At 40.7% G+C, this 25452-nt stretch overlaps 1 protein-coding gene and 1 long non-coding RNA gene across 4 annotated transcripts in view; one reads left to right on the top strand and one right to left on the bottom strand.

The window, feature by feature from the left end:
* Positions 1-21256, bottom strand: part of LOC309658614 — a 136024-nt gene extending 114768 nt beyond the window's left edge. The window contains exon 1 of the long non-coding RNA XR_014262319.1: positions 10458-21256. This is a non-coding gene — a long non-coding RNA (uncharacterized lncRNA). The remainder of the gene's footprint in view (positions 1-10457) is intronic.
* RGS7BP (regulator of G protein signaling 7 binding protein) overlaps positions 1-25452 on the top strand; it is a 126649-nt gene that overhangs the window by 21600 nt on the left and 79597 nt on the right. The gene's annotated exons all lie outside the window — the stretch shown is intronic.

Here is a 25452-nt window from a genome sequence, read left to right as displayed (position 1 = left end):
GATATTGGGAAACAACTAACGAACTCTGTCCCCAGCCTGTATTCCCGGACTTAACTTTTCCTATTTAACTTGTAAACGCTTTACTTACTCAAACTAGTCTGCTTTTTATTCCTTAAGGGTGTGTAACAGGATGGCCCTAGTCTATGAGTCTACATCTCTGGTTTTTATATGAAAAAGCAGATTCTAGCTATTAGAAGAAAGAATTTACTCTCCTAAATGTCAAGGTCTTATTGCAGTCTCATTGCCTGCCATGCTCCTCTCACTGAAATTCAGAGCAGATGCAAGGGTCCCAAAGGGATTAAGAAAATTTTGCTGTTTTTAAATGGACCCATGGAAAAGATTAGAGGTTCAGGAACCACTTGGGAGGACAGGAAGTCAGGCAAGGTGCCTTTGAAAGGGCTTGAGTATAATTTTCACAAAGCAGGATGTGAAATAAGATAGGGGCCTGTAAGGAGGATAAGTAGTGGCACTCAAGAAATCAATTTTTAAAAATCTACCAGAGATTGAGTGGGACTCTTCTTTTAAAAAAATAAATTTAAACTTTCTTTTAAATCAAAGGAAAAAAATCCCATCAAGGAGTTAAAATCTGATGAGCTATAACAGGAATAAAAGGGAGGGAGGCAGGGTTTTCTGGATATGGGGATAAGATGATCTGTGATCAAGATTATGAGTTTATTAAAAGAAATTGAACTTGAAATTCATTATCTCATGTAAACAATGTTATATCCAGTAGTCAGGACATAAGTGGTATTTAATCCATAATTTCCTAAATTATAAACCTATTCAACACATATGACAGTATATTCGATGGGGAAATATATTCATTTCCAACTCTGGAAGTCATCTTCCTTTCTGGGAACCTATTCATAGAGCACCCACCATGTGCCACATGCTTTTCTAGGTGCTGGAGACATAGCAGTTCTGAAATAGAGAAGGGCCCTGCATTCATGGTGAGGATAATCAAGAAGTGCTATGGTCTGAAGATCTGTGTCCCCACAAAATGTGTATGTTGAAATCCTAATGCCCAGTGTGATGATACTGGTAGGTGGGCCTTTGGGAGGTACTGAAGCCACGAGGGTGGAGCCCTCCTGAATGGGATTAGTGCGCTAATAAAAAAAGCCTCCAGAAATATCCCTCACCCCTTCCACCATGTGTGGACACAGAAAGAGGACACTGGCTGTGAACCAGGGAGAAGGCTCTCACCAAACATGACCAAGCTTGTGCCTTGATCTCAGACTTCCCAGCCTCCAAAACTGTGAGAAATAAATTTCTGTTGTTTTTAAGCCACCCAGTCTGTGGTATTTTGTTATAGCAGCCTGAATGGACAAAGACAAAAAGAAACATGCAAAGGATAGAGCATTTCAGAGAGTGATAAAAAGCAATGAAGAAAATAAAATTGGATAGTATTATTAAAGAATGATGGATGCAATGTGGTGACATCTGAGAAGGTGGCGTTCTAACTTGATATCTGACTTTGAGAAGGGACAGTCATGTGATCATCTAAGAGAAAAACATTTCAGGCAGAAGGAATAGCAAGTGTAAAGGTCCTAAAATGAAATGACCTTGGTAGGTCTGAAGAAAAGAAAGGAGACTAGATTTTCAGTTTGGAATTGTCTTCAGCTGCAAGTAACATAGACCAGATTTTAGTGACATCCATACCTAAAGATTTATTTTCTCACATAATTATAAACCCAGGGATAGGGGATAGCACACATTGCTTCATGGTTGAAAGATATCAGGCCTGAGATTTCTATAATCAGGCCTTTTCCTCTAGGTCCCGAGATTGCTGCTTCACCTCCAGAAATTCTGTCCATGCTCCCAGCAAGTAGGAAGGACAGATAGCAAAAGGCAAAAACATAAGACAATTGTGTCCCTTTTAAAAGAGCTTTCTCAGAAGCCTCACGCGGCAACTTCCATGAACATCTTGTTGACCAGGACCGTGTCTTGTGGCTTTCTTGGCTACAAGTTTCATGATCTGATTTACATATATCTCTCTCCATACTAGCTGTCTAGTGAGGACAAAAATTTCCCAATCTGTAAGCCAAAGTGATGCTTCCTGAGGCCTAGGATAGGGGAACTTTAGCAAGACTGGGGAGACAGGAAGGGTAAGGAGCTTGGATGTGAGAAGTGAGCAAAGGGGTGCTAGAGGGGGAGAAAGTAGTGAGAGGAGATGCCCTAGCATCCACCTCTCCTTCCTGCCCATTTCCTTCTTGGTTTATCGGTCCATCCATTTCTTCATTAAACATTGAACAACTACTATGGGCCAGCCACTGTGCTAGGCTCTGGAAGTATAAAGATAAATACAACACAGCTCCTGCCCTTTGAGGAGCTCATCACCTAGCATCTGTGTAAGACAGACATGTAAACAAATCATTGCAAAACAGTGCGATCACTGCTACAATAGAAATATGTGGATGATATAGGAGAGGCATAAAGGAGGTGGCAATCAGCTCTGCCTGGGTGGGTGTAGCCAGGAAAGACAACTTCATAAAGGACAGGACGCCACTTGGACTGAGCTTTGAGAGCAACGAGCAGTGTACTTTCGCTTTTATTTGTGTAGCCTTGGGCTTCCTGCCATGAGCAAACTTTAAGGGATGCTATTTGTCTGTCTTGAGCCAAGGGGAAGCAGAAATAGGAGTTTAAATGTGCTGAGAACCAACTGTGTGCTATACCCTTTGCATACATTCCTTCATGATTAAATGAGTTCATCTGAAATAATATTTACTTAGAACCCAGTGAGATAATGTTTTAAAGTGAGATATGTTGGCTAAGAAATGCATTTACCTACAAGTAACAGAAACTAGCCCCTAGAGGCCTAATCAGAGGCCACTCTGTAGGTAGGTGGGAGCAGGGATTATTTCACAAGTTGGAGAATGTCAGGACAGTGGTCCTAGGGATTCTTGTGGTCCTAGTGACTTGTCCCTTGTGGTTCCAAGATAGTGGCCCCATCCAGAGCCAATAAAACACCAGGGTTGACTCTTGATTCTAGATGAAGCATGCCTCACCTGGAAGCTTTCCAAAGCACCCATACTGCTAAATATTTTTTAAATTTCCATTTTTTAGTACATTTAGTTCAGAAAGTTGAGGCCTTTGGTCAAGATATTGGGTGGGGCTGGGGTTTGAACACTGGTCTCTCTGTTGCCAGAGTCTTTATTCTTGACACTACACTGCGCTGTTTTGTTTCCCCAGACGGCCCCTTCCTTTCTTGGAGAGGCCCCAGGACTGGCCGACCTGCTTTCCTTCCCTTCCACTGTCACAAAGTTTTATTTCCACTCCGAGTCTCTCTCCTTCCCTGGGCTCACTTCAGCACGAGGGCCTCTTCAGCCGGCACACAGCTGATTTGAGGGTTTTTAAGGTTTCCTCAGCTAGTAAGGAGAGGAAAACAGGCAGGCAGGAAAAAAATAACACAATTATGGCCTTGCTGAAGCTGCCAGTGGAATGTGAATGGATCTCGGCTCTGCATTCTCGGGGCCTCAGCACTTCTCTCCGGGCCCTCAATTTTTCAGACTTCCTCTCTCAGTACTGTGTCTATCTCAAATTGCTCCATCCTTGAGCACCGACTTTCTTGTCTGTTTGCCTACATAAGTCCTAGAAATGTTGGACCCAGGTCAAGGTAGGCTGAATTCTGGGTTTCAAGAACCGACCTGCTTCTTCCCAGCAGAAGACATTTGAGGAGGAGGGAGACACTCCATTACCACAGTGACACTGACCGCCCAGCTCCACTCCAAGACATCAGTGAGCACAGGGGTGAAAAGAGAAATGGAGGGGAGGGTGAGGAGTGGTATCCAGGGCTAGAGGGGCTCAGAGGAGAGAGAGCTTCCCACTGGCTGATGGGAACACTCAAGAAAGCAACATTGAGGCTGGGTGAAAAGTTGGGAAGGACTCATCGGTGACAAGAATGGAAAGAGATTTCCAGACCAGTCTCAAAACATCACTTCTTTAAATACCCAAATCTTGTCAATAAACCCACAAGAGGTCCTGCTTTCCCGCAAATGGAGTTTAAAATCATAATACATAGTAATTATCTAAATTGCCCTCTTTGTGGGATTTCTAGTTTTCAGCCAGAATGATGGCTTGTTAGAGCTTCAGGCTCTGAGTTTTAGGCGCTTTTGTTCCCTTAGTGGGTCTAATTTTGAAGCATTCAAATTTGGCTTGGAATTCTTATTTCCATTCTTGCCATCCACTCCCTGAGCTGAGGAATTTTGCGAAGCTGATGGTTTTTTCTCTCTCAGCTTTCATTATCAGTATACAGATAATTTTCGATTTTTTATCTTCATATTCCTATTAGTCCATTACTATGAAAATTCCTATTTGTCTTAGAATTAAAGAATAAACCATTCCCCCTCACCCTCACCAAAATATTTCTGATGTAGGAAAAATTTAGGTAGAAAATAGAAATTAATTCCTAAAATTACCTCTGGTGTATAATCATGTATAATTCATGCTTCTTGAATTATACACGTCAAACATTTGGGGGGGGTTGTGTCATTATTTCTGTTTAAAGGGGAATTATTTGAAAAAAAAAAAATCCACTCCTGTCTGTCCTGTTCTGCTGTAAGAAGAAGCAGATGTGGTAAGAAATGAGTATTGGGAAAGTGAGCAAGGATACATCACCTGAAGAGTCTTGTTCTTGTTCTTACTAGCACTTTATTAACTTTTATAAAAATCTATTTGTTTTGGTTTTGTGATAATCCACATCTGGGTCCTGCTCAAAAATAGTGGCAGATGTAGAAAGACCTTCTCTCTGAGGACCACAGCAGAGTTTTCACTCCCAAATGAGCTATATGAGGCGAATGTAAATGATCAGAATCTGTCTGTGCTTGTGATTCGGGGATGTACAGTTTGGATGAGAACAGCCGTCCTCACCATGGAAGAGAGAAACACGACTGAGAGGTGAGTGGAAAATCTTTCCCAAACTGGGCGTATTCAGATTCTCCAGAGAAACAGCAACAAGCAGGAGTGTGTGAGCAGGGGCTGGGGGCTGTAATATAAAATGAGGAATTGGCTCACACAATTACGTCTGGAGGCGGAGCAGTCCCACGATTTGCCATCTGCAAGCTGGAGACCCAGGAAAGCCAGTGGTGTAATTCACTCAGAGTCCAAAGACCTGAGAACCAGGGGAACCAATGGTGTGAGTCCCAGTCTGAGAGCAGGAGGGGACTGATGTCCTAGCTCAACAATCAGGCAGAGAGAGAGAGAGAGAATTCAACCTTCTTGCACCGTTTTGTTCTATTTGAGCCCTCAAGGGATTGAATGGTGCCCACCCACACTGGAGAGGACCACCTGCTTTACTTGGTCTGCCAATTGAAATGCTAATCTCTTCCAGAAACGCCCTCACAAACACACCCAGAAACAGTGTTTAAACACATATCTGGGCATCCTGTGGTCCAGTCAAGTTGACACATAAAATTAATCATTACACTGGGTCAGTTGCCTTGACCATGGCAGATGGCTGAAAGCCCCAGAATTCATAATTCTCTGAGAGTAGCTGTGAGGAGATCACCTGTGGACATTTGAGAAGACTTCTCTCTGTGCACAGGGAGAGGGGAGAGTTGAGGTGGCTCCTGTCCGTCAGCACATAGTCAGGAATCAGGACTCAATCGGCCCTCACCTGAGAGTACACAGTGTTTAAAGGAGACGGCTGTATCTTCCAAGCTGGGTGACTTCCATGAACATTTTTTGCCATACACCATGTTCTCTTACTATCTGAAGTTTGAGCTCAAATGGCTGCATCTGTTTGCGTACTGTACCATCATTGAATAATGAGGAAACATGCTCAGATTATTTTAGGCCACAGCATGTACCATAATGCAAAATCACTCAGCAAATGTTCCCTCCAGAAAACAAGCCCTATCAACTATTTTTATATTCATGCATTCAATCTTTTGTTTTCTGAGGAGGAAATATGTTTTAAGCTACCAAGTCTGTTCAGACTCAGAGTAGCTTGAAATTATTCTCGAAATTTTCGTATTAGGTTACTGTACAGGCACCATGGTAGACCTGATGTGAAAATGTGAAGCGAGTTAAAATATCTATTTAGGTGTAATCTTTCCAAAAGACATGTCGTCACAGTTCATTTGGGGAAAGTCTTGCTTCATGGTTCACCTTTATAAAGACAATCTCCAACTTCTGAGAAAGAAATGCTGTGGGATGTGAGGGGGGAAGAGGCAGAAAAGGGGAATGATTCAGCTGGAAAAGAGGAAAGAAAATAGGAAAGGAGGAAGTAATTAGTTCTTTGGGAACTATGCTGATTAAGGAGTTGGCACTGCCAGGGGATAAAGGAATGAAGCTAAAGGGGAAAGAAAAGGGAAAATGCAGTTGTAGGATTGGAGGCAGTGTGCAATTCAAGGTCTCCAAACCCAGATCCATCAGGGGCCAGAGAGGCGATGTGAAAAAGTGAAGCGGGTCAGGTGGGGTGCTGGTGGTCTGGGGAGCCCATGCCTGTGGGTCTGAAGCAGGCTGCCACACAAGCTCCACTGATTACTGATTCCCATGCGGAAAGGTGGGCCAAATGTGCCATACTTGTGGCTTTTTTTTCTTAAGAGCATCCATGAATTCATGTTTGTGTGTGAAATATGATTTTTAAAAGTTGGCCAACAGAAAAAGTCTGCCGACTGAAAGTGGCCCTCAGCCATTAGTGTCTACCTCTGTTAATTAGCACGCACTTGCTTGCTCAGAATATTTGCAGATCAGTGGATGTGAACAATTAGAGAGATGCCAGGATGTCTTACCATTTTCTGTTTATGTTAGTAACTGTATCCCCTTCTTAATTTCTTCGTTGCTTTCTGAATAGCACATTGTGGAGTATTAAAACTTGTCAATACCTGTCACCTCAATAAACAAAAACAAACCCCCCTGCAAAAAAAAAACCCTACCAAATATAGAAAAAAAACAGAGATGTATATTTTGGCCTTGAATTGTTAATGAAGGTTAAACATATTTAATTAGCCTTAGGAACATGTTAAACATTTTTGGACTTGAACCTAAGAAATTACAATATTTGTACATGTGTCCTGAAGTCAAATTGCTTGAAAGATCCTCTCTTTTGCTAAGACAGTTATTTAAATTATCATATTACACATTACTCTTTCATATCACACAGGACCCATTGATCTTATTAGGATCAAGATCAAGACAAATAGCCTGTCAGACATATAACAGAGTCTGAGTTCTACATGAAAATTAAATATAGGACATACATATTTTACTTTATCTAAATGAGATCCTAAGGGGGGAAAATACTCTCTTAACCTGATTTTGTATTATTTATATGATTTAGTATCTAGTAGGATTTAACTGAAAGAGGATGCGGTATACGAAATAGTGACAAATGTCAATTTGCACAAAAGAGTTTAGGCCATTTCTAGATAGCTATTTCTGAATTCCCAGCAAAGAGTATCATTCTCTGATCAGTTTTCTCTGCTTATGAGTGTGGAACCTACATCAAACACTGAAAGAGGATGCGGTATACGAAATAGTGACAAATGTCAATTTGCACAAAAGAGTTTAGGCCATTTCTAGATAGCTATTTCTGAATTCCCAGCAAAGAGTATCATTCTCTGATCAGTTTTCTCTGCTTATGAGCGTGGAACCTACATCAAACATTTCCTTTAACTCAATGTGTCCCTTCCAGACTCAAGATTTAATGTAGCCCAGTGAATCATCCATTCTTCTCTTGCCCTTCCCCCTGCCCACCCCTCCCTCCCTCAAGCAGTTGGAAGAACAATTACTGGGGCTCATAATCCATCCCAGGTGGTCTTATGAAGACTGTTCCCCTGCCTATCATTGCAGGGGTTCTTTGCGCCTACACCTTTAGAGCTAAAGTGGGTGCTGTCTAATATTCTAGTATTTCCTGATTTCTTGGAGCCTTAGAGGCCCCTGAGAGGTGCACTTACCCTTTACCAAATAAACAGAACCCCTGTCATGATGGATATCCACTGCTTTACAGGATGCAAAATGCTTCCACAAATATTAAGTCATTTAATCTTTTTTATACTTCTCTGAGCTGGAATTATTATCCCTATTTTATGTATGAGGAAACTGAAGCTCTGAGAGTTGAAGTGACTTGACTTTGGCCAGAGAGCATGCAAGTGGCAGAGCTGGAATGAGAAGCCGGGTCTCCTGCCTTCGAGTCCATGATCCTGTCCACCGCCCCCCAGGTACCACTCTCCAATCATCCTGTTATTTGTCTCTAAGGAATTTCTGGAGAACCAGAGCTGAGACCGTGGAGATTCTTCTCTCTCTTGTAAATGGACATGCATCACCTCCATTTGTAAATATTTCCTTATTTCCCTTCAGCTGGTGTTCGGATATATTATACAGATCTGAGGAATCCAGATCATAGGCAGGACAGCAGGGAGTCCCCAGGGACAAATCCACGATAAGGAAGGAAGAATCTGGCACTTTTCTGTAATTTCTAAGAGAGTAGTATTCTTGATATAGCGTGGTCCCTAAACTCTTTCCAACCCAGGCCCTGGGATAGAACCTGTGGCTTTGAACTGAAAGCTAAATCATTAAATGCTAGAGTTTTGCAGTCCAACTAACTTTGCTTCCAGATGTTTCTCCAAATAAATAGAAGACATAGCAAACAGTCTTTTTCTAACTTTCAATCTCTGACCTGCTGGAATGATGGGTGAGCTTCACTTTCCCCAGCCTCAGGATACAATCAATTTCCAACTCCACTGCAGCCAGAAAGAGGCCATGGCAGTGATGGCCAGTTTTAGTTCGATTGGCGCCTTTGTGGGATAGTTGGGACCTGGGGCAACAAAGCCTCAGGCCAGCTTACTATGCCAGTGAGCAACTAATGTGACTGTTTAGACACCTACCAGTATTTTCCATAAACACAACCCTGGGGTTCCTGGAGTTGCCTCGGGAGGCTGGCTGCAGCCACACAGCTGGCAGAATCAGAGCCTCTGAGATCTCAGGGCTAATTCGAAAGGGCTTTGTAACTGTGAGTACATGAAGACACTCACATTTCCCTCAGGCTGCAGCTCCTCATTTGCCCTCCAGCCCTCCCCCTGTACCGGCTCTAAAGCAAACATTCAAAGCTGTCTAAAACCTGAGCAGTTACAAGAATATGCACTTGTCTTTCAGCTTTCAGGACCAAATGTCCCATGAAAATTGACTAAGAAGTCACCAGAGTAACATACTCGAGTGCTATTAGCTCAAGAAAGAAAAATTAATTGTAGGATGTTTCGCGTTCCCCCTTTAACTTGCGCAAGTGAGTGCTGAGAGGATCCCAGAACACCTCTCTCTGTGCTCTTGATTCCAGAAGCCCCACAGTGTCAAGCAGTGGTTCTAACTCTGCTGCACATTAGACTTCCTGGAGGAGTTTTTGAAGATACTGATACCTGGATTCCACACCCCAGATCAATTACATCAGAATGTCTCAGAGTGAGGTCTGGACAGAATATTTTTTAAAATTTCTGCAAGGATGAGAACCACTGGTGTAGAGGAATGAGGCCCAGACTGGTAGTCAGTTTAGAATTTCAGCCAAGCTTTCAACTGAGTAATTTTGATCAATCCCTTCCCTACTCTGAGCTGTAGTTTTCATATCATTTCTAAGTTTCCTTCAAGCTGCAAAGACGTGTGTCTGTACATTACAGAATCACTTGTCATGGCCAAAAATGAGGAATGATCTAAATATCCAATAGAGGATTAATTAAATGAAAACAATACACCCAGGTGCTGGAATAGCGTGCAAACACTGAAAATGACAGTAAGTGGAAAAAGCAGATTATAGAACAGTTCTACAGTATGACCCCATTTTTTAAAAAAGAAATGAAAATTATACAGCTAGATATAATTGCAAAGATATGCACCCAAACCTTTACAGTTTTTCCTTTCTGGATAAATGATTTTCATTTTCTTTTTTATATACCTGTGTTTTCTAAATATTCCATATTAAACATTAAGGGGGAAAATCAACTCACATGTCAAGCCCTGAATATCCGTTTTGAACACAGCTGTAGGAAATCTCAAAAATAATTATATCTGTCTATGTGGAATTCTAGCTCTTCTATTTATTGGGCAGATATATGCAAAAACCTGATGGCTTTGCTTGTCCTCTACGTTACCTTCAGAACTGTACTAGCTTTAGACGCATTCGTTTTCCTGATTTGGAACTACTGATCTAGAGAAAAAAAAAATGGGAGAAAGAATTTCTCCTGCAGTATTTGTTCTGAGTCCTGGCGGGGCTGCCCCTATTTCACTGGAGAGAATAATTAGAGAGGAAGCAGGATCGAGAAAGTCGGGAGGACAGAGGGCCAGGAAGCTTTTGATCTGTTCTTCTTCCCTAGAGCATCCTGTCATATTTTTTGCCTGTGTGTCGGCGGTTATGAAGATAAAATGAGAGACATCAGAGCAAGGACTTAGCACACCTTTCTGTACACAATTGCTCACCTAAACTTCCATTCATTCACGCATGCCTCTGTGAAGGGAATAACTTAGCTACTTACCAAGAGTGTGACCTCACAGCGTCCTCATGCCCTGCAAGCCTCAGGTTCCACCCCTGAAAAAGTAAGAGTAATAATAGCACCAACCTCACTGGGTTCCTGTGAAAATTAAATGATGTGATGTAGGTAAAGCACTTAAGCAAAACATCGAACACCTCATAAGTGCCAGCTATTATTATTATTATTACACCTTTTTCCAGTATTCCTTAACCAAAAACACCTTTCGGTACGACTTTCGTTGTAATCCAGAAAAAGAGAGTTGCACAAGCTTATAGCTTTAACAATTTGGGAGGGAAATGATAAAAATAGTTTGGAAGATTATATTTTGATTAGAAAAATGTATTTTTCCTACCATTTCAGTACTAAAAAAAGAGTATTATTTCAAGTGCTCAAGAATAATCCCTCTGTGGTTTGACATCAAGAATAGAATATTTCATTTCAGAAAAAATGCCTTAGAGAAATAATGAGCCACCGATAAAGGCAGTTACACTAGAAAATGACTTTGGGTTTAAGGCAAGTCTTTTTTTTTTATAAAAGTGGTTAGGCCTTTAGAAATGTTTTCAAAACAACACAATATATGCATATAATATAATGAGTGCATCTTGGCTTTTTGTTGTCAGACTCGAAGTTCAAGAGGACTACGAGGGGAATGGGGGAAAAGAAACTTTGACGTTGGTGGTTGCAATTCACAAGCTTTATTAACATAAACAGGATCTGAGCACAACATAGACCAGAGGTTCCCAAACTTGTGTTGCCCACTAGAATCACCTGGGAAGCTTCAAAAAATATTAGGGCTTGGGTCCCACCCTCAGAGGTTCTGATTTAAGGGTAGGGGGCATGGCCTGGGCTCCAGAATTTATTAAATATCCCCAGATGATTCAGATGCGTAGACAAGTTTGAGAACCACTGGCACAGACAAAGGATCCACCAAGCAAACATGGCTCCCAGACGTCTCCCTTCCTTTTTCCTCAAGGGGATGTTCCCAGGCTGTGGCAATGGAGGGCAGCCCCACATGAGACCCTCTTTCCTTCCCCCTCTTTTTCCTGCCCTCTGCTGGAAGAGTTACATCAACTGCCCATAAACAATTTATGTTACATCATCTAAGACCAATGACCAGACTTCAGACTGTAATCCTTGCTGGGCCAGCATCATGCCACCTCCCTTTCTCTGCCTCAGTTTTCACAGTCTTCCTTTAGCTGTGCCTGCATCACATGACCAGAAAACTTCCATTTATGTCCCACTTAAGAGCCTCCATGGGCAGGCCTTTAATTCTATACTAAATGGCATGAATAAACTGGGAAAACATGTTTCAATCACAAATTTTAGGTAGAAGCCAAAGTTCAAATGGTAGCTTTGAAGGATCTGGTGATCAATAGGTAAACAAGCTATGGTTTGAGCTCTGCTCTGTCTGTCTGTCTGTAGGAGAGTGACATAAGTTGGGTCAAAGATAAACTCAGCTGTTGAATTGAGAAGGAAGGAAGTCGTCTACTCATATTTTCAACAGAGTTTAAGTTTTATTGCTTACATTGGAAGTAATAATATAAGGTACTTTTTTAAACAAGAATTTGAAGCCGTAAGTATTTCACCTTTCAGGCTATACCCAAAGAAGAAACTAGGAAATACATAACAGATGTGGACCATGGACAAGACGAGATTCTATAGAAGAGACTGGTTGGCCTGGAGTGATAAAATAGCTTTAAGATTTAAAACTGCTTTAATGATAAAAATAATCTCCTATTGTCCTTAGAACATACCTGTGTGATATTTTTACTCTTGTGCTATAAGTGAGGAAATGGAGGCTCATAGAGATTAAGTGTCTTGCCCAAGGTCACATAGTCAATAAATGGTAAGGTCAGTACTTGAACTCATGACCTCTTGATTCAAGGGCCACTAGATTTTCCCCTGTGCCACCACTGGAAGAACATAAATAATGTCTGAATGACATTTGATAATTTATAATTTTTTGCTTTCCTCTCCATTTTTAAATAACTGCCAGGAACTGTTTTGTTATTGATCAGTAATTGTAATATCAATTTGGGTTTTCGTTGCAAGTAAGAGCAGCTTGCTCTAGATATCTTAAGCAAATAGGAGGATATTTTGGAAGGTTATGTGGAGATCATACAATCCAATGGGGGAGTGTGAGGGAGGGCTTGGAAAATAGACATGAACCAAGGAGACTGTACAGGCTACATAGCAGCAACAGGCTGGCCAGGGTGTTGCCCTGGCCAGTGCCACTGATAGACATCGCTGCCCCAGCTGAGTCCTAACCACCCTTTCCTCATGGGTCACACATGCAGCTTCAGAGCCCTGGTAAGATTGCCCAGCTGGTCATGTGCAACATCCTGGCTTCAGGGAGTAAGGAGAGAATGGCTGACCTCCTTTCAGCTTCCATAATGGGAAGCAGGACACTGTGACTCCTCAGTACCACTGAAAATGGGGAATGTCCCAACAGGAAGAAGGGTCGAATGCTGGACGGCCCAAGAAAGGACAAATGTCTTCTGTAAAACAATGGTTTAAAAGATATATCTGCATTTTTCTATTTTCCTGCAGTGTTAGGAAAAAAACCTCACAAGAGAGGTTTCTAAGGAAAATTACAAGCTATTACAAAAAGAAAAGTATCTATATTCATTCTTTTTTTTTTTTAACATCTTTATTGGAGTATAATTGCTTTACAATGGTGTGTTAGTTTCTGCTTTATAACAAAGTGAATCAGTTATACATATACATATGTTCCCATATCTCTTCCCTCTTGCGTCTCCCTCCCTCCCACCCTCCCTATCCCACCCATCTAGGTGGTCACAAAGCACCGAGCTGATCTCCCTGTGCTATGCGGCTGCTTCCCACTAGCTAGCTATTTTACATTTGGTAGTGTATATATGTCCATGCCACACTCTCACCCTGTCACATCTTACCCTTCCCCCTCCCCATATCCTCAAGTCCATTCTCTAGTATGTCTGTGTCTTTATTCCCGTCTTGCCACTAGGTTCTTCATGACCTTTTTTTTTTATATATTCATTCTTTTAATTTGAAAAGTCTGTGGTTCATGCCTCAGAGTCATTGGAGACATCAATTTGCATAACAAGAAGAAAATAAAACTCCGCACTTGGGGAGTTTGTTATCTGCCATCTCCCAAGTTCGTAGGTGTGTGAGGGTCACGCTCTCCTGAGGGTTCTAATCCAGCTCCAGTGTATGAAGAGTCACCCCACGCAACTGGGTCATGCCTGCTCCAAGTCAGACTCTGGAAACGCCCTCCTTGTTTGCTCATTGATTCTTCCTATAGTCATCGTGCACTTCTCTGTGTGCTAGGCACTGGGGCTTCCAGTACCTCGTTCTGAGATTTCAAAGTTTAAAATTCATAGATCCTCACAAACAGTATCTTGTTTGTTCATGTGGGGGGGGGGGCTTGTCCTTGCATGTATGAATTTGAGTCCTCCAGTCTTAAGTATGCTGCGATATAAGAATTAGAGATAATCTCATTTTTCAAACCATGTAGTGGACGTAGGTAATTTAGAGAACCCCGTAGTGATAACACTGGAGTGGTAGAGAGACTAATATGTTTAAACAGTGTTAAAAATGTTCATCATCTTGGAAATTCACCTCCTGTTCTATCTTCTAGTTTCCTACTTGCTAGGTTTTTCCCCCTTTTCCGCTATGTGCATACACGCACAACTAAAGTGTAAAAATTCCTTACTGGTAAGTGCTGTTTTTAGAGAGAATCTTAGGTCTGGAAAGATTTTGTTCCATAAAATTTTTTGACATGCTTACTGCCTTTCAGAAAAATTCAAAGGAGGGACCTCACCAAAGACAAGTTTATACTGAAAGTCAGACTAATTTAGATGATAAAAATGGAGCTGGAACCGTAAATGGGAAGAGCTGTACAATGACTTAATATTATCATTGTTTAAATCTTTTTCTAACAGTGCAAGCACCACCACAGTTTGTTGTAATATCCTTTTTTCCTGAAGCCGAACCTGGGTTGTATCAGCTCCGTGTCTCTTTTCATAAACCAAAACAGAAAGAGCTTCCTAGAACAAAGGGGCTTCATCTGTAAAGCAGAGAGAGGCAGAATGGGCTTTATAAAGAGCATTTACTTTTAGGAGAAATTGTGTAAATACCTTTTCAAGTGTCAAAATAATAACCTTTTGTTTCAGGAAGTTGAATTGTTAGAGCATCTATGTTTGCTTTTCTAAGTATTTGGAAGGCCATTTCCATTTAAAAACAATGAGTAAAAAGAATGATGATCTAGTCTCCTACTTCACAGAGAAAGTAAAAGCATCAGCTGCTCAAATACCTCTATAAATAATGAAACTATGTTTCTCTGTTTTTCAGCCCCTGGGGGACTACTCTTACCTTTAGTCCACATCTGGCCTTCTTTGGGGAGTCTGGTGCTTCCCAGACTCCCTTTCCAAGCCATTCTGCTCTGGTACATTTGGCTAACAGGGGGCTTGTCCTATGTGCGCTGCTGAGTCAGCCCATGCTGCAGCCTGAATCACTGATGTTACCAGACTACCCCACTCCAGGATTGCTCATGGCTCTTGTGTCTCTGAATCTCTTTCCTCACAGCTTCAGCCTATACACATACTGATTGAAATCGAGACTACTGCTCTGTGTCTTCATTTCCCAAGCCACCGCTAACATGAGGCTGCTGTTACCAGTTAATCTCTCCTCCTGCCCAAGCATCCCCCGGATGTTACCCCTGAGAACTCTTCCATCTATTGATATGGTCCAGGAGAGAATCATTCCAATTTCTCCACTGAACCGCACACGTAGCCCCTTACTTTCTTGCCTCTTGAGTGGAACATCGTCTCTTACCTGCATTCAATTCTCTTCTTATTGCTTCTGAGATGTCATCAGCATTTTTGTTGCCTTCCCAGCTTTAGAGAGACTGACGTGGTTGGTGATACTGAAACTCAGCCAGGATAAAGTAGGCCTTTCCAACCCTGGTTGTATTAATGAATAAGAAGCTGTGGAAACCTCAAATACTAGGTTCTAAGACGAATGGCTCTATTTTCCACATTTCATGGGCTTTGGAAACCATATTTCATGAGGTCGAAACATATCCCCTAGAACAAAGATTCTCAACTTTGGCTGCATACTAGAATCACCTGAAAAGTTTTTAATAACTACTGATGCTCAGGCTACAACCCACATCAGTTATAGCAGCATCTCTACGAGTCAGACAAGCCAGCCAGGTGATTCCAGGAGGCAACCAAAGTTGAGAACCACTGCCCTTGAAAGTGGCAGGGTAAGGAATTAAATATGGAGATCATCACCTGATATTTTTTCTTTCATAAATGAACTTATATACCTTCAAGAAACCTGGATTTTAAGAACAATTTCACACCCATTCAAAACTTTATGCCTCTTTGTAATTCAACACAATGCAGTAAAACTGTGTCCCAAGTAAAAGTCGGAGGTTACTCCAATCTTTTTCTCATGCCTATTTCTGAACTACAGTTACTCTTTCAACAAAGATTTATTGAGCATCTACTATGTACCAGGCATTGGGGATATCCCAGGAAATAAAGCAGATGTGATACACCCTCATGGAATTTATACCTGCTAGAGGAGACATGATAAATAAGAAAACAAACAAGATAATTACAAAAGTGGTATGTGTACAAAGAGTATAATATAAAAGGACAACATGACAGGTGTGTCATATCCAGGGCAAGGGAAAGGCAGCTGGTTTGGGTGGACAGGGAAGTCCTCTCTGAAGGGGTGACATTTGAGATGAGACCTGAATGGTAAGAGGAACTAGCTCTGTGAAGATCTGGGGCAGAGCATTCCAGGCAGAAGGGGAAGCAAGTGCCAAGACCCTGAGGCAGGAAAAAGCTTGGCGAGCTCCAGAACCTGACAGACTGGGGAGTGGTGAGAGGGTGGGAGAGCAGGGCAAGACAAGGTCAAGGAGGGAGTTAGAAGCTAGACCAGCAGGGCCTTGCGAGGTCACAGGGTGGATGTGATTCAAAATGCAGTGAAAAGCCATAGGAGTATGAGATTTATGTTTTTTAAATATACGGGAGAAGACTGTAGAGGACAAGAGAGGAATCAGTTCCGTGGGTGGGAGTGGCTTATTTTAGAGGTGAGACCAGAAGGACTTCCAGATGGACTGAAAGCTGGAGGGGGTGAGTTGGGGGAAGGGGATGAGTGGAAGGGAAGAATCAAAAATGAGTCCTTCATTTTTGGCCTGAGCAGCTGACCGGATGGTAGCACCTTGTCATGAAACAAGGAGGTCTAGGTGAGGCGCATTTCGGGGGATGAGAGAGCAAAAATCAAAAGCTCTGTTTGAACATAATAACTGTGAGATTCTTTTAGGCATCTGTTAATATCCATTAGAAGCTAATATCCATTAGGACAAGTCTGGAGCTCAGAGGAAAGGTCGGGACTATACATTTAAATTTGGAAGTCATTGGCATGGGGGTGGTATTTAAAACTTTGGGACTGGATGAGTTGACTTAGGGAGATAATGTAGATAGACAACAGGATAGAGCTCAGGGCTGAGCCAGTTTAGGAAGAAAGGAGAGATCTAGTCAAGAAGACGGAGGAGGAGCCAGGAATTTCGGGTTGGAGGGCCCTGGGAGTCAAGAGAGAAAGTGTCTCAAGATGGAAGGTGTGACTGTCGTGTCAAATGCTGCTGAAATGTCAAGTAAGAGGACAGGGGGACCAGGGCAGTTTGTGAGAGGGAGGTTCTTGGTGACCTTGATGTGAGCAGCCAGCAGAGCAATGGGGACAGAAGTCCAGACTGGAGGGTTGAAGAGACAATGGGAGGTGAGGAAGTGGAGACAGAAGTTTTGCTGTACCTTAGAAGCATGTATTTATCTCTGTCCTGATCTAGATCACTGAAGAAACCCATTACAGTGTACACATTTCTCTTGTCAAGGCAGGTGAATACATCAGATGCCTGATCCCAGTTTGAATGTCATATATTCAAGGCATCCCCTGGTTGGCATAATGGCTGCAAGAAACTTGAATGAATGCTTGGGATAGGATTGGTTCTGCTCTCACCCCAAGCGTGAATAACTTCTGGAAAGATGCTTCCTACCAGGCTCACCTCTCCAGCTAACCATCATAATCAAAGAGCAAAATGTATGGTCAGCTTAAAAGCTATAAGTAAAAGTTGATTATTAAATGACAAAAAGGCTATCTAGCATAGCTTAGATATTAAATAGCATAAAGTAAGACTTCCTCAAATTCCTATTCATTTCCATTTAAAACTTTTAGCTGAACTAGATTTTTCACCCTCCTTCTCTAGCAGATAGAAAGATGCATGTCTTCCGTTATGGAGATTAAATTGTCCTGCCAACACCTTTTAGGTGGTGGCCTCAAGAAACAATTGAATGTGCTTGACTAGTTACTGTCAGTGGAACAGCTTAATATCAGTTTTTAAAAAAGAAAAAATCTAGTCTTTTGAATTTATTTTACTTTTGGCTGTGTTGGGTCTTCATTGCTGCGTGCGGGCTTTCTCTAGTTGTGACCAGCAGGGGCTACTCTTCATTGCGTTGCGTGGGCTTCTCATTGCAGTGGCTTCTCTTGTTGTGGAGCACAGGCTCTAGGCACGTGGGCTTCAGTAGTTGTGGCACGCAGGCTCAGTAGTTGTGGCACACGGGCTTAGTTGCTCCACGGCATGTGGGATCTTCCTGGACCAGGCCTGGAACCCATGTCTCCTGCATCGGCAGGCGGATTCTTAACCACTGTGCAACCAAGGAAGCCCAAAAATCTAGTCTTTTGGAAGAGAGTCTTGGGAATCAAAATGTAAAACACAAAAAAGATTCAGAGACTTAGTTGTCTAGAGTGTTCATATAGACAAGCCTTTGGGGTGCAGTCATGATTGAAAAAAAATGCTATGGAGGTACCAATTTATCCTTTTCTCTATTTTGCAGAAAAGGATAATTTGTAACTCTCAAAGTCAAAATAGCCTTGCCCTGTATAGCAGGGCTTTGAGAACTGGAGTCCAGAAATCTCTTCAGGTAGGTAATATCCTCATTAAATATCAAGGAACAGCCAAAAAGTGGATCATAATCTTGGAACAGGGCCACATTTAAAGACAGAAGCCTGTAGTTGTAGCAGTAAAAACAAGATATTTCTGACTTCTGTGGGCAAACCTCAAGTGGGAGCAGGAAGTGATGATCACGGTGAGGAAGTGGAGAAATAAGAAAATTCTGAGAGGGACCTTTTAAGCATCAGATATCCTGGGAGAGGACATCATGAAGAAAAAGAAATTATGTTAACCACGATGATTATGTTCCTTCTGGTGTTCATTGCCATGTACACTCACAATTTTAAAAAATCCAAATATGTGTAGTAGTAGTAGTATGAAAATCTTAATCCTGTTTGCACTTATTCCTGCAATTTATCTTTGTTCGAGGGGTTGATTTCTCATCAAGGCAAGGAATACATATCACACACTTTACTTTTCAAACCAAAATGTGTATAAAGCATACATGTCATGTCATCTGTCAACCAACAGCACAGAATATCTACATTTTAGCTACTAAGATATCCTTTTTTTTTTAACATCTTTATTGAGGTATAATTGCTTTACATTGTTGTGTTAGTTGCTGCTGTATAAAAAAGTGAATCAGCTATACGTACACATATATCCCCATATCCCCTCCCTCTTGCATCTCTCTCCCACCCTCCCTATTCCACCCCTCTAGGTGGTCACAAAGCACCCAGCTGATCTCCCTGTGCTATGCAGCTGCTTCCCACTAGCTATCTATTTTACATTTGGTAGTGTATATATGTCCATATGTCCATGCCACTCTCTCACTTCATCCCAGCTTACTCTTCCCCCTCCCCGTATCCTTAAGTCCATTCTCTATGTCTGCGTCTTTATTCCTGTCCTGCCCCTAAGTTCATCAGAACCTTTTTTTTTTTTTTTTTAGATTCCATATATATGTGTTAGCATAAGGTATTTGTTTTTCTCTTTGTGAGTTACTTCAGTCTGTATGACAGACTCTAAGTCCATCCACTTCACTACAAATAACTCAATTTCGTTTCTTTTTATGGCTGAGTAATATTCCATTGTATATATGTGCCACATCTTCTTTATCCATTCATCTGTTGATGGACACTTAGGTTGCTCCCATGTCCTGGCTATTGTAAATAGTGCTGCGATGAACACTGTGGTACATGACTCTTTTTGAATTATGGTTTTCTCAGGGTATATGCCCAGGAGTGGGATTGCTGAGTCATATGGTAGTTCTATTTTTAGATTCTTAAGGAACCTCCATACTGTTCTCCATAGGTATCCTTTTAACTGACCTTCACTTACTTGAGCCACTGGATTAAGGGAAGCTCTCCATTTCCTCTGTAGAACCTCCAAATGCCCACGTTAGCAAGCATCTAATACATGCCATGGACTTCTGCACATCCCCACCCCACCCCAGTTGAGTTGTATGCTTATCAAGAGTCAGTTATGTTGGTTTCCAAACATGTTTATTTTTACACTGTAATTTTGATTAGGTAAACTAATGAGATAGGAGGGGCAAAAAGAGAGCTGTTAACATACAAACTAAGTAGTTGAACACCTTAAAAAGTGACCATAAATGTGAGCTGGTAAGAGAAAATTACTATCAAATTAGGTATGGACAAGATAACTGTAAAACGCTATAAACAATAATCATAAAATATTAGGAGGATTCCGTACTTGGTGTGCATCACAAGTGTCTTTAAGTTCTTGCTGAACTTTAAAGAAATTGAAACTGGAAATTGGAGATGATTGTTATGGGCGTGGGGTTTTGTTGTCAGACGGAGAACCCCAATCAATGAATCCACATTCAAAGGGAAGACCTTAGCCTTTCATCAGAAAACTGGTGGAAGATTGTAAAATTATGTCTCAGCTTAAAATAACAGTTTAAGATATAGAGTTAGAGCTGACTTACTAACCACACAATTACCAGTCTCAGTGATACTGGATAAGAGAGTTTCTACTGTACCTGCTAGGGTTGTTCATTTTGGAGTCTCTGAGCTTTACTTCTCACTAGAAGCTTGGCTAAATCATTTATATTCAAGAGATATATCCTAGAAATAGGTTAGCCATGAGTTTCTCTCAGTTCTATCCCTGGATCAAGTCAGATCCCCAGAAAGCTACATCACAGACCATTTTGATCTAGATTATGCTGGATATTCCTTCAGAGAAATGTTTTAGTGTTAGACTCTTGACTTTTATCAAGAATCCATAAAAGAGATGATCATATGAAGACTATCTCTGCCTGGTCTGTCAAACTGCTATTCTAAGCTTTCTGATACACTCTTCAAAGTACGTGAAGACCCACAGGAAAACTTCACGCAGCGTTAAATGCCTGAAGGCAGCCACATGGGAAGAGTAGGAGAGACAGGAAAGGAAGAGGAGAAAGATCACAGCCTTTGACGTAACTGTCTCAACCGATTAATTATAAAGCTCCTCTTTCCCTCTGCTTTAACATGTTTTCTTGTGGATTTGTGGATTTTAGAAGTTGATAAACCTAATAAATATGCATTATTGTATCCACTTAACCTAAACCATACATATAGCTAATTTAATTCATGTTAGATCTGTTTGGATAGAAAACAATGTTTTCAGCTTCAACAATTAACTTTTTCCAAGCTTTTCCATTTTAGTGCCCCTACTTTATTTTTATCTTTTAAAAATTTATTTAACGTGTATAGAGTAAAATTTACTTTTTTGTTGCACATTTCTATAAGTTTTGACAAATGCATACAGTTATTTAAGCACCACCACCATCAACATGCAGAAGAGTTCAATTTCCCCAAAACATTCTCTCATGCTCCCTTTCATAGTCAGTCCCTCCGGGAATCCCCAGCCCCTGGCAAACGTTGATCTGTTCTTTGTTACTCTAATTTTGTCTTTGTCAAATGTCATGTAAATGGAATCATATAGCATGTGGCCTTTTAACTGTGGCTTCTTTCACTTCTTTCACTCCCCTGAGGTTCTACTTGATTCTACTTGAGCTTGCTCCATGTTGTTGAATGGTCATTCCTTTTTATTGCTCAGTAGCGTTCCATCATACAGATACACCACCATTTGTTTATCCATCCACCAAATGAAGGATATCTGGGTTATTTCCAGTTTGGGTAATTATGAATAAACCTGCTGCAAGCATTGACATACAGGTTCTTGGGCGAACATAATTTTCATTTATTCTGGGTAAATACAGAGGAGTAGAATGTCTGGGTCACTTGGCAATTATGTACTATGTATTTAACTTTATAAGAAGCTGCCAAACTGTTTTCCCAAGTGATTGTAACATTTTGCACTCCAGCCAGCATGTATAAGAATTAAAGTGTCCCTGCATCCTTGCCAGCACTTAGTATTGTTAGCTTTTGTTCGTTTTATGCATTCTAAAAGCTTATAGAGGTAGTTCGTGTTTTTAATTCGAATTTCCCTAATGACCAATGATGTTGAGCATCTTTTTTTTCCCATTAATTAATTAATTAATTTATCTTTGGCTGCGTTGGGTCTTTGTTGCTGCGTGCAGGCTTTTTCTAGTGCGGCGAGCAGGGGTACTCCTTGTTGCTGTGCTCGGGCTTCTCATTGCGGTGGCTTCTCTTTGTTGCAGAGCACGGGCTCTATGCACGCGAGCTCTAGAGCGCAGGCACAGTAGTTGTGGCGCACGGGCTTAGTTTCTCCGCGGCATGTGGGATGTTCTGGGACCAGGGCTTGAACCCATGTCCTCTGCATTGGCAGGTGGATTCTTAACCACTGCGCCACCAGGGAAGTCCCTGAGCAATTTTTATGTCCTTATTTGCCATCCACATATATTCTTCTGTGAAGTGTCTGGTTAAGTGTTTTGCTTATTTTTTAGTGGGTTGTTTTCTAACTGTTGAGTTTTGAGAGTACTTTGTATTTTCTAAATATACCTCCTTTGTCAAATATGTAAGTTGCAAATATTTTTTCCAGTCTGAGGTTTGTATTTTCACTTTTATTTAGTTAGTTAGTTAGTTAGTTAGTTTAATTTTTGAATTTTATTTTATTTATTTTTTTATACAGCAGGTTCTTATTAGTCATCAATTTTATACACATCAGTATATACATATCAATCCCAATCTCCCAATTCATCACACCACCACACCCACCCCCTGCCACTTTCCCCCCTTCGTGTCCATACGTTTGTTCTCTACATCTGTGTAGCTATTTCTGCCCTGCAAACCGGTTCATCTGTACCATTCCCTAGGTTTCACATATATGCATTAATATACGATATTTGTTTTTCTCTTTCTGACTTATTTCATTCTGTATGACAGTCTCTAGATCCATCCACGTCTCTACAAATGACCCAATTTCATTCCTTTTTATGGCTGAGTAATATTCCATTCTATATATGTACCACATCTTCTTTATCTATTCATCTGTCGATGGGCATTTAGGTTGCTTCCATGACCTGGCTATTGTAAATAGTGCTGCAGTGAACATTGGGGTGCATGTGTCTTTTTGAATTATGGTTTTCTCTGGGTATATGCCCAGTAGTGGGATTGCTGGATCATATGGTAATTCTATTTTTATTTTTTAAGGAACCTCCATACTGTTCTCCATAGTGGCTGGATCAATTTACATTCCCACCAACAGTGCAAGAGGGCTCCCTTTTCTCCACACCCTCTCCAGCATTTATTGTTTGTAGATTTTCTGATGATGCCCATTCTAACTGGTGTGAGATAATACCTCACTGTAGTTTTGATTTGCATTTCTCTAATACTTAGTGATGTTGAGCAGCTTTTCATGTGCTTCTTGGCCATCTGTACGTCTTCTTTGAAGAAATGTCTATTTAGGTCTTCTGCCCATTTTTGGATTGGGTTGTTTGTTTTTTTGATATTGAGCTGCTTCTAAATTTTGGAGATTAATCGCTTGTCCGTTGCTTCATTTGCAAATATTTTCTCCCATTCTGAGGGCTGTCTTTTCATCTAGTTTATGGCTTCTTTTGCTGTGCAAAAGCTTTGAAGTTTCATTAGGTCCCATTTGTTTATTTTTGGTTTTATTTCCATTACTCTAGGAGGTGGATCAAAAAAGATCTTGCTGTGATTTATGTCAAAGAGTGTTCTTCCTATGTTTTCCTCTAAGAGTTTTATAGTGTCCAGTCTTACATTTAGGTCTCAAATCCATTTTGAGTTTATTTTTGTGTATGGTGTTAGGGAATGTTCTAATTTCATTCTTTTACATGTAGCTGTCCAGTTTTCCCAGCCCCACTTATTGAAGAGACTGTCTTCTCTCCGTTGTATATCTTTGCCTCCTTTGTCATATATTAGTTGACCATAGGTGCATGGGTTTATCTCTGGGCTTTCTATCTTGTTCCTTTGATCTATGTTTCAGTTTTTGTGCCAGTACCATATTGTCTTGATTACTGTAGCTTTGTAGTATAGTCAGAAGTCAGGGAGTCTGATTCCTCCAGCTCCGTTTTGTTCCCTCAAGACTGCTTTGGCTATTCGGGGTCTTTTGTGTCTCCATACAAAATTTAAGATTTGTTGTTCTAGTTCCATAAAAAATGCCATTGGTAATTTGATAGGGATTGCATTGAATCTGTAGATTGCTTTGAGTAGTATACTCATTTTCACAATATTGATTCTTCCAATCCAAGAACATGGTATATCTCTCCATCTGTTGGTAGCATCTTTAATTTCTTTCATCAGTGTCTTATAGTTTTCTGCATACAGGTTTTTTGTCTCCCTAGGTCGGTTTATTCCTAGGTTTTTTATTCTTTTTGTTGCAGTGGTAAATGGGAGTGTCTCCTTAATTTCTCTTGCAGATTTTTCATCATATAGTGTATAGGAATGCAAGAGATTTCTGTGCATTAATTTTGTATCCTGCAACTTTACCAAATTCATTGATTAGCTCTAGTAGTTTTCTGGTGGCATTTTTAGGATTCTCTATGTATAGTATCATGTCATCTGCAAACAGTGACAGTTTTACTTCTTCTTTTCCAATGTGTATTCTTTTATTTATTTTTCTTCTCTGATTGTCGTGGCTAAGACTTCCAAAAACTATGTTGAATAATAGTGGCGAGAGTGGACATCCTTGTCTTGTTCCTGATCTTAGAGGAAATGCTTTCAGCTTTTCACCATTGAGAATGATGTTTGCTGTGGGTTTGTCGTATATGGCCTTTAATATGTTGAGATAGGTTCCCTCTATGCCCAGTTTCTGGAGAGTTTTTATCATAAATGGGTGTTGAATTTTGTCAAAAGCTTTTTCTGCATCTATTGAGATGATCATATGGTTTTTATTCTTCAATTTGTTAATATGGTGTATCACATTGATTGATTTGCCTATATTGGAGAATCCTTGCATCCCTGGGATAAATCCCACTTGATCATGGTGTATGATCCTTTTAATGTGTTGTTGGATTATGTTTGCTAGTATTTTGTTGAGGATGTTTGCATCTATATTCATCAGTGATATTGGTCTGTAATTTTCTTTTTTTGTAGTATCTTTGTCTGGTTTTGGTATCAGGGTGATGGTGGCCTCATAGAATGAGTTTGGGAGTGTTCCTTCCTCTGAAATTTTTTGGAAGAGTTTGAGAAGGATAGGTGTTAGTTGTTCTCGAAATGTTTCATAGAATTCACCTGTGAAGCCTTCTGGTCCTGGACTTTTGTTTGTTGGAAGATTTTTAATCACAGTTTCAATTTCATTACTTGTGATTGGTCTGTTCATATTTTCTATTTCTTCCTGGTTCAGTCTTGGAAGATTATATCTTTCTAAGAACTTGTCCACTTCTTCCAGGTTGTCCATTTTATTGGCATACAGTTGCTTGTAGTAGTCTCTTAGGATGCTTTGTATTTCTGTGGTGTCTGTTGTAACTTCTCCTTTTTCACTTCTAATTTTATTGATTTGAGTCCTCTCCCTCTTTTTCTTGATGAGTCTGGCTAATGGTTTATCAATTTTGTTTATCTTCTCAAAGAACCAGCTTTTAGTTTTATTGATCTTTGCTATTGTATTCTTTGTTTCTATTTCATTTATTTCTGCTCTGATCTTTATGATTTCTTTCCTTCTGCTAACTTTGGGTTTTGT

This window comes from Balaenoptera physalus, assembly GCF_965194825.1.
Source record: "Balaenoptera physalus genome assembly, chromosome: 3".
In the NCBI taxonomy this organism is placed as follows: Eukaryota; Metazoa; Chordata; class Mammalia; order Artiodactyla; family Balaenopteridae; genus Balaenoptera; species Balaenoptera physalus.
Note: the sequence above shows the minus strand (reverse complement) of the source record. Positions and strands in the feature narration are given on the sequence as shown.